Below are 8,206 nucleotides of genomic sequence, written 5' to 3'. Positions count from 1 at the left end.
TTACAGTTTTACAATAGTTGTCAGGCTACAATCAACTCAGTTATCAGGTACTTGGTGCCATAAAAAACGACAAATAGAACAATTATATTCAGTCTCTCTTGTAAATGAGTCCTCGTGGCTCAATGGGACGAACCTGTTTAAATAAAGGTTGAATTAATATCTTCTATAGAAATCATGAATTCATCCAGATGATCTGAGGTAAGCTGGAGCAGATCTGAACTGCTGGAGGACAAGGTGGAGCATTATCCTGCAGAGAACATCAGAATAACTTTATAACAGGAGTTACTCTGATCTTTTTTAACGTGTGTAACGTTATAAAACACTGACATGGCTATATTGATCACTGTATTGCATATAAAAAAAATTCTAACAAATGTGTGTTTGCAGTCTTGTTTCCTTCTAAAATTTAATGATAAATGTATCAGCCGCTTCTAAAAATGCTTTGATAAAATGCATAGTCTGTGAAATAATCAGTAATCGGTTCGTTACTGCTCAATAATTACTGAAAGACACAGGTAAAGTAAGAAAAGTCGATTTTTGTGTTATGTTGCTCCAGCAGCCTCAGACTGACTGACAGGATGAACTGTTTGGAACTATTGGAGCTGCATGAACCACGTGACCGCGTATCGGCGAGTTCAAAGAGTCGCAGCTCTCTCTTTACAGGGCTCTGAAAGTCAGTAAGTCATCGGACAAACTCTTTCTACCACCACATCCTTAAAGATACACATACGTATTGTATAGATATGAAAATGTAGGTATTTCTGGCACCTTACCACCAGTATTTCTGGTGTGGCTGTAGGAGTTTTGCTTAAATTAGACATTTTTAAAGTTATTGAGTTGACATTTAATGTGATGATAGTTGACAGCAATGCCCAATAATTACTGAATTGTAAAAAATCCAAGATGGCCACCAAAGCACAATTTAAATGGCTTTAATTCAACTATTTTTAGATATATAGAGCTGAAATTTAGGTTGTAGCTGACAATGTTTCCCATCTCGTACTGAATCCAAATCAAAACATCCAAGATGGCCACCACAGCTTAAAAGAAAAAAAGTCTAACTCCTTGATTTTTATTTTTTTTTCCATATTGAGTTGAAATTTGGTACGGTGGTAGCTGAGAGGGAACATTCACTAAAAATCTAATCAAAATTTTAAAACGGCTGCCCCGTGGCAGTCCCTGTCAACGTTTCTCCAGGAACTTTTTTCTCTCTCTTCTTGTGATCGGTCCTGAAACGGCCTCAGAAATCTTGTCTGTGAGCTCTGAGGACTGTTCTTCTGTGGAGAAGTCTAATATTGTCAGAAGCAGTCAGTGTCAGCTGGTACTCACAGTCTGAGCTGAGGCCTTCAGCCAAAAGCAGAACTGGATGGTTTCATTCATTGGACACAAAAGGCCCTTTTCATCTGCAGCTCAGTGAGTAACTCAGAGAGGCTCTCATAGTTCACACACACAACACTCCAGTCATGCCTGCTTTATCATCATCTAATCATTTTGTGTACAATTCTTAATGTGATGGGCTTTTTTTGTTTTTACCAAGTTTAAATTGGATTCATGTGCTTCCTACCAAAAATAATTTTAAAAAATGTCATCAAACTGAGCGCACAGAAACATTTTCCTCTCGGTTTGTAGCTTGTGGGTTCAGGGTGCTGCCTGTTTAATCAGGGCCAAGCAGAGTTTTGTTTTCGTCAAGTGGGCTTCAGATAAAGCTGCCTGCTTCCTCTGAAATTCAACAAGCTGACAAAATGATTCCTGAGGAGAAGTGACCTATAAATGCTACTGAACATTAAAATACATGTACAGTATGAATGCCTTCTCTTTAACATTTTAGTTTTCTTAAATATAATTGTTAAATGAAAGAAATGGAGAAATACAAAATTAATGAAAGCTGCAAGCAGCTGGAGGCCCTCGCAGCAAAGCGCCGCTCCGGTCTTACGGCGACCGCGGGAGCTCCAGCTAGTTCACCCAGTCGCCATCACGAACGCTCTCGTGTCAATCCCGCACGTGTTCACCAGGGGGCGCATTTCCAGAATCTTCAACATCACCTTTCGTCCATGTGAATCCTTGTCCAGCTGCAGGTCTTGCAAGTATAGGTGAAATCCGACCTTCCAGACAGGAGTTACTGTGACTTGCTGTTTTGTGCGAATGCTTGACGAGCACTTCCTTCATGCTTTTCAACATGTCGTGTGTGGTAATCAACAGTTGGCGAACAAAGTTCCAGTCTAATATCGTACACAGGGCGAAGCTGGAAGAGTCATCCAATACTCGACAGTTTTTTATAAGAGTGGGCGGGACTTAAGTGATGTCATGAATCAACAATACCAACGTGTCTACAAGTGCTCACTAATGAAGCACAAAAAATCAGGTCCAGATCCAATGATGTATCACTGTGACATAACTGTTGGAATAATGTAGGGGGCACTGTGGAGGCTATTGGCCACTTATCATGGATTCCTGTTCAAGGGGCAGATAATGATCAATCATAATGATTTTGGTGCACCTCGGCTCAAATCTGTGCAATTTAGAGCCAAACGTATTGCAACGGTGTCACTTCTTAATTCGTCACGCTGCCACGCCCACATCCTCCAGCAAAAACGGTTTGTAATTTAAAGTAAGTCAGACCAACTTGTTATGTCTTCTGACACAGGATCATCCTGATTAGGTCCAGGGTGTCAGAGAGGGAGCATTCCAAGTAAAAAATAAAAAAAAAAGGGGGGCTTGCTGTTCTGAGGGGGCGGGGCACTGATGACATCAAAATATGACCACAGAGGATCGTCGGGCATCCAACAGGGATGACTCATGCCAAGTTTGGTGCATTTCGGTCTTTCAATGGGAAAGTTATAGCGGTTGGAAATTAACAGCGTGAATCTAAAAAAGTTAAATCTGGTCCTCTGGACATTCAAAAAAGAAATTGTAGAAAAGTTTTATCTTTCATCCGAAAGACTTCTTCAGTCTGAGATGCTCTTTTCAGCTCAGTCTCTTAAATAGCACCTTCTCAGAGTGGATCAACCAGTTTGCTGCTGACAACCAGAACCAGCTGCTCACATGGTCAAGAAGGACCATCAGCCTAACAATGGATCATTAGCACCTGATGGCTGTTTACTGTTCACAGAGGGCTGAGTGATACTACAAACCGGATTCCAAAAATGTTGGGACACAAAACAAATTGTGAATAAAAACTGAATGCAATGATGTGGAGGTGCCAACATCTAATATTTTATTCAGAATAGAACACAAATCACAGATCAAAAGTTTAAACTGAGAGAATGTTTCATTTTAAGGGAAAAATATGTTGTTTCCAAATTTCATGGTGTCAACAAATCCCAAAAAAGTTGGGACAAGTCCATTTTTCCCACTGTGTGGCATCCCCCCTTCTTCTTACAACACTCAACAGACGTCTGGGGACAGAGGAGACCAGTTTCTCCAGTTTAGAAATAGGAATGCTCTCCCATTCATGTCTAATACAGGCCTCTAACTGTTCAATCGTCTTGGGCCTTCTTTGTGGCACCTTCCTCTTTATGATGCACCAAATGTTCTCTATAGGTGAAAGATCTGGACTGCAGGCTGGCCATTTCAGTACCCGGATCCTTCTCCTACGTAGCCATGATGTTGTGATTGCTGCAGAATGTGGTCTGGCATTATCGTGTTGAAAAATGCAGGGTCTTCCCTGAAAGAGATGACGTCTAGATGGGAGCATATGTTGTTCTAGAACCTGAACATAGTTCTCTGCATTAATGGTGCCTTTCCAGACATGCAAGCTGCCCATGCCACAAGGACTCATGCAACCCCATACCATCAGTGATGCAGGCTTCTGAACGGAGCATTGATAACAACTTGGGCTATCCTTGTCCTCTCTGGTCTGGATGACATGGCGTCCCAGTGTTCCATAAAGAACTTCAAGTCGTGACTCATCTGACCACAGAACAGTCTTCCATTTTGCCACACTCCATTTTAAATGACCCCTGGCCCAGTGCAAACGTCTGAGCTTGTGGCGCTTGCTTAAAATGGCTTCCTCTTTGCACTGTAGAGTTTCAGCTGGCAACAGCGGATGGCACGGTGGATTGTGTTCACTGAAAATGCTTTCTGGAAGTATTCCTGAGCCCATTCTGTTATTTCCTTGACAGTGGCATTCCTGTTTGAGGTGCAGTGACGTTTAAGGGCCCGGAGATCACGAGCATCCAGTAGAGTTTTACGGCCTTGACCCTTACGCACAGCGATTGTTCCAGATTCTCTGAATCTTTTGATGATGTTATGCACGGTTGATGATGATAACTTAAAAGTCTTTGCTATTTTACGCTGGGTAACACCATTCTGGTATTGCTGCACCATCTTTCTGCGCAACAATGGTGGAATTGGTGATCCTCTTACCATCTTGGCTTCTGAGAGACACTGACACTCTGAGAAGCTCTTTTTATACCCAATCATGTCGTCAATTGACCTAATTAGTGTTAATTGGTCTTCCAGCTGTTCGTTGTATGTTCAATTTCCCTTTTCCAGCCACTTATTGCTACATGTCCCAACTTTTTGGGGATTTGTTGACACTGTGAAATTTTGAATCAACATATTTTTCCTTTAAAATGTTACATTTACTGAGAATAAACTTTTTATCTGTTCATCTATGTTATATTACGAATAAAATAATGACATTTGCCGTCTCCACATCATTGCATTCAGTTTTTATTCACAATGTGTTTAGTGTCCCAACTTTTTTGGAATCCGGTTTGTAGCAATCACAGCATTGTAAGAGGGGGACAGTTGAACACGGAGGCTCCACCCCTGTTTAACGATGGACGGTTTCTTTTCACAAAGATGGCCTCCTTTACTCCTCTCTCAAACCATCGTTCCTCTCTGTCCAGGATGTGCACATCTTCATCCCTGAAAGAGTGACCGCTGGCCTGGAGATGAGTGTAGACCACAGAGTCCTGGCCTGATGATGTTGAACTTCTGTGCTGAGCCATCCTTTTGGCCAGTGGCTGTTTTGTTTCCCCGATGTAAGACTGATCACCCTCCTGACACTGAACAGCATACACAACATTGCTTTGTTTGTGCTGGGGGACTGGATCTTTGCGATGAACCAGTCTTTATTGTATTTTGGGGTTTAAAAGCCACTGGGACGTTATGTTTAGAAAATAAACGTCTCAGTTTCTCTGATACTCCCTCAACATATGGAATGACCACTGGTCTGGGTCTGGGTTCCTCCTTTTCACCTGATGGCTGACTGGAGTCCTGTTTGGGTTTCTTCTCTGCTTTTAGGAAAGCCCAGGTAGGATATCCACATTGCTCTAGAGCCTGTCTTGTGTGGGATTTCTCCTTCTGCCTGGCTCCTGAGCTAGTGGGGACGTTGTCTGCTCTGTGGTACAGAGTCCTGATGACTCCTAACTTGTGCTCCAAAGGGTGATGGGAGTCAAACTGCAAATACTGGTCTGTGTGGGTGGGTTTGTGGTACACATCAGTTTGCAAATGTCCTCTATCAGTTTTTTTGAATGTCCAGAGTACCAGATTTAACTTTTTTAGATTTTTCTACCTGGATTATTGAGCATGCATCAGGATAACAACGTGAAGCACAAATTTGAGGCCTGGCCACGCCCCTTTAACATATACAAACAGCTTTTGATAACTTTTACTCCCCAATGTTTTAAGGGCATATAAACCAAGTTTGAAGGTAATCCTTCAAAATCCTTAGGAGGAATTTGTTAAAATTTGCAATTAGAAACGCCCAAAAATGACAATTTGACCCAAAATGGCCAACTTCCTGTTGAGTTTGGACCAGGGCTCCAAAAGACTTTTTCATAGGTCCTGAGAAGATACAGATGTTCACCAAGTTTCAGAATTATTGGTCATAAATTGGCTTGGGGCTGAGTTTTTAAATATTCTAGGGTGAGCTGTGAAGGCTATTGGCCTTTTTTTTTTCATTTATTCAACCTTTATTTAGACAAGTAAATCCCATTTATCCCACTCCTATTTATCTGTCCCACTTATGACTCCCATTTATCCCAATCCCACTTATCCAGGATTCCTGTTCAAGGGGTAGATAATGATCGATCATACTGATTTTGGTGCACCTCGGCTCAAATCTGTGGAATTTAGAGCCAAACGTATGGCGACGGCATTATGTCTTACTTAGCTACGCCGTGCCGCCCACATGCTCCACCCAAAACTGTCAGTGTTGGAAAGAACGTTACACCAACATGTCTTGGGTCAATGGACACACTATCATGCTGATCAGGTGACAGGGGTCAGATAGGGACCGTTCAACGTAAAACTTTACACTTCCTGTTGTCAGGGGGCGTGGCTTAGTTGATGTTATGATTTGACCATTCAGTCTTGCAGGGGACCAGATGTGGATCAATCACTGACGGTTTGATGTCTCGGACAGTTTTCATGTATGAGCTATTAGCGTTTCGTTTTTCATGGTGAGATGTCAAAATTTGAGTTCTGGCCCCGCCCCTTCAGCATGCTCTGAAACAAACCGTTTAGATAACTTTTCATCCCCCATGCCTTTTGACCAAATGGCCAAGTTTGAAACCGATTGAGCAAAATCTCTAGGAGGAGTTTGTTCAAATGTGGAGGCTGTAAACTGCTAGAAAGGTGTGAAAATTTGGCCGGCATTCAAAAATGGCCGCCTTCCTGTTTATCATACAACGTTGGTGCCAGAGGGTTTTCTGTGCATCTTGAGGAGTTGGACAAGCGTACCAAATTTCTTGTTTCTATGACAAACTTAGGTTAATGTGGAGGGTATTTTGAAATTTCCTGGTTGCGCTCTTGATCTGTTTCTGTTGCAATTTTTTCATCGCCCTTAAAATACATGATTTTTCAGCAGTCCGCCAAATTTGGTGACTTTTGGGATATGTGAAGGCTTCCAAAACGCCAATTCATTTGACTGAAAAATTGCTGCTCGGGCCTGAACAGAGCGATTACAGCAGCGCTTCGCTGCTCGGGCCTAAATACTCAGTTGTTCATTAGATATGCTGCTAAGAGACACGTTTTGGTAGCAGGTGATAAAAATGCATTAATCAGAGTTTCTGTGGCATGTTAACTCGTTGGCACAATCTGAAAACTTGAATCACCTAAAATGGGTCACAAATATGTTTCTACTATGAAAAAACCGTACATTATTTTAGAAATATTATTTGAACAGTACTATTTTCAGCACTCTGTCTGACCTCTGCTGTAGCAGTTCGTGCAGACATAGCTGCATGTTTGTCTTACTACTTTTAATTTAAAGTGGATCTTTTTATGTTTCAAATTAGTCAATGGGTTTATTTGCATAACCTTCCTCATCTCTTTACACAGACAATTGTCAGAGCGACCTAATTATGTAATTTTTCATCTGCATAATCCTTTCGTTGAGCTGGTATTGATTCGTCCTGTTCTCCCTGAGGACATGGATTGACTGTCGGCTCCCAATTGAGAGGACAGTTTAGAGCCGAGAGGACGTTGTGTTGTTCAGCTTTTGATTATTTATCTAGAAACCAACATGTGTGTTTTGTACCCAACAAGTAGTGCAGGCCTATTCAACAAGGAGCCATGAGCTGGATACAGCACCTTAAAATATATCTTTGGCCCCTCAGAGCTGCCAGAATCCACAACTGGTTTGCTACTTCAATATAATGCTAAAAACATATGACAATATTAAACTAGTTCAAATCTTTGTGGCTGATCCATTCTTCTGACCTGTGCAAAAAGCAGCAAGGCTAACAGCTACAGGCTGTTATTTTAACAGCTAAAGGCTAAAGGCAACAGCTAAAGTCAGTTAGCTAAGAGCAATTCAAGCACCAAGGATGTCTCTATGAAAACAAAAAGGTGGAAAGTAGATTTCAGTGTTTGAGCGTTTCAAAGCAAATTAAAATTATTTTGTTCACATGATCAAAAGCAACCAGTGTTTAATAAAGTTATGTAGAGAAGAAACTGTGCTGTAGCCTTTTTGTTGGAACCATGAAAATAAAAGTGTGGGATCATGATGTCACACTCAGAGTATTTGTTGTCAATGACCCTCAGCTACTACCACATCAATTTGTTAGCTCAATATCTGTAACAGCAACTGAAGGGGATGACACAGATGGTTAAAGAAGGTGAGCCTGTAATTGAGAGGTCACCAGTTCAATTCCCCTCTTGTTACACCAAAGCTTGGGTGAGAAAGATAAAGCACCTGCACCTGTCTCCATCTCATTTGCCCCATTGTAGAATATATATATATACAGTATATATA

The 8,206-nt window shown here is 41.5% G+C and overlaps 1 protein-coding gene across 2 annotated transcripts in view; it reads left to right on the top strand.

The window, feature by feature from the left end:
- Positions 1-8,206, top strand: part of chst7 (carbohydrate (N-acetylglucosamine 6-O) sulfotransferase 7) — a 44,286-nt gene that overhangs the window by 1,634 nt on the left and 34,446 nt on the right. The window lies entirely within an intron of this gene.

This window comes from Nematolebias whitei, chromosome 3, assembly GCF_014905685.2.
Source record: "Nematolebias whitei isolate Nwh7 chromosome 3, NemWhi1, whole genome shotgun sequence".
Lineage (NCBI taxonomy): Eukaryota > Metazoa > Chordata > Actinopteri > Cyprinodontiformes > Rivulidae > Nematolebias > Nematolebias whitei.
This window is presented reverse-complemented; position numbering and strand designations above follow the sequence as displayed.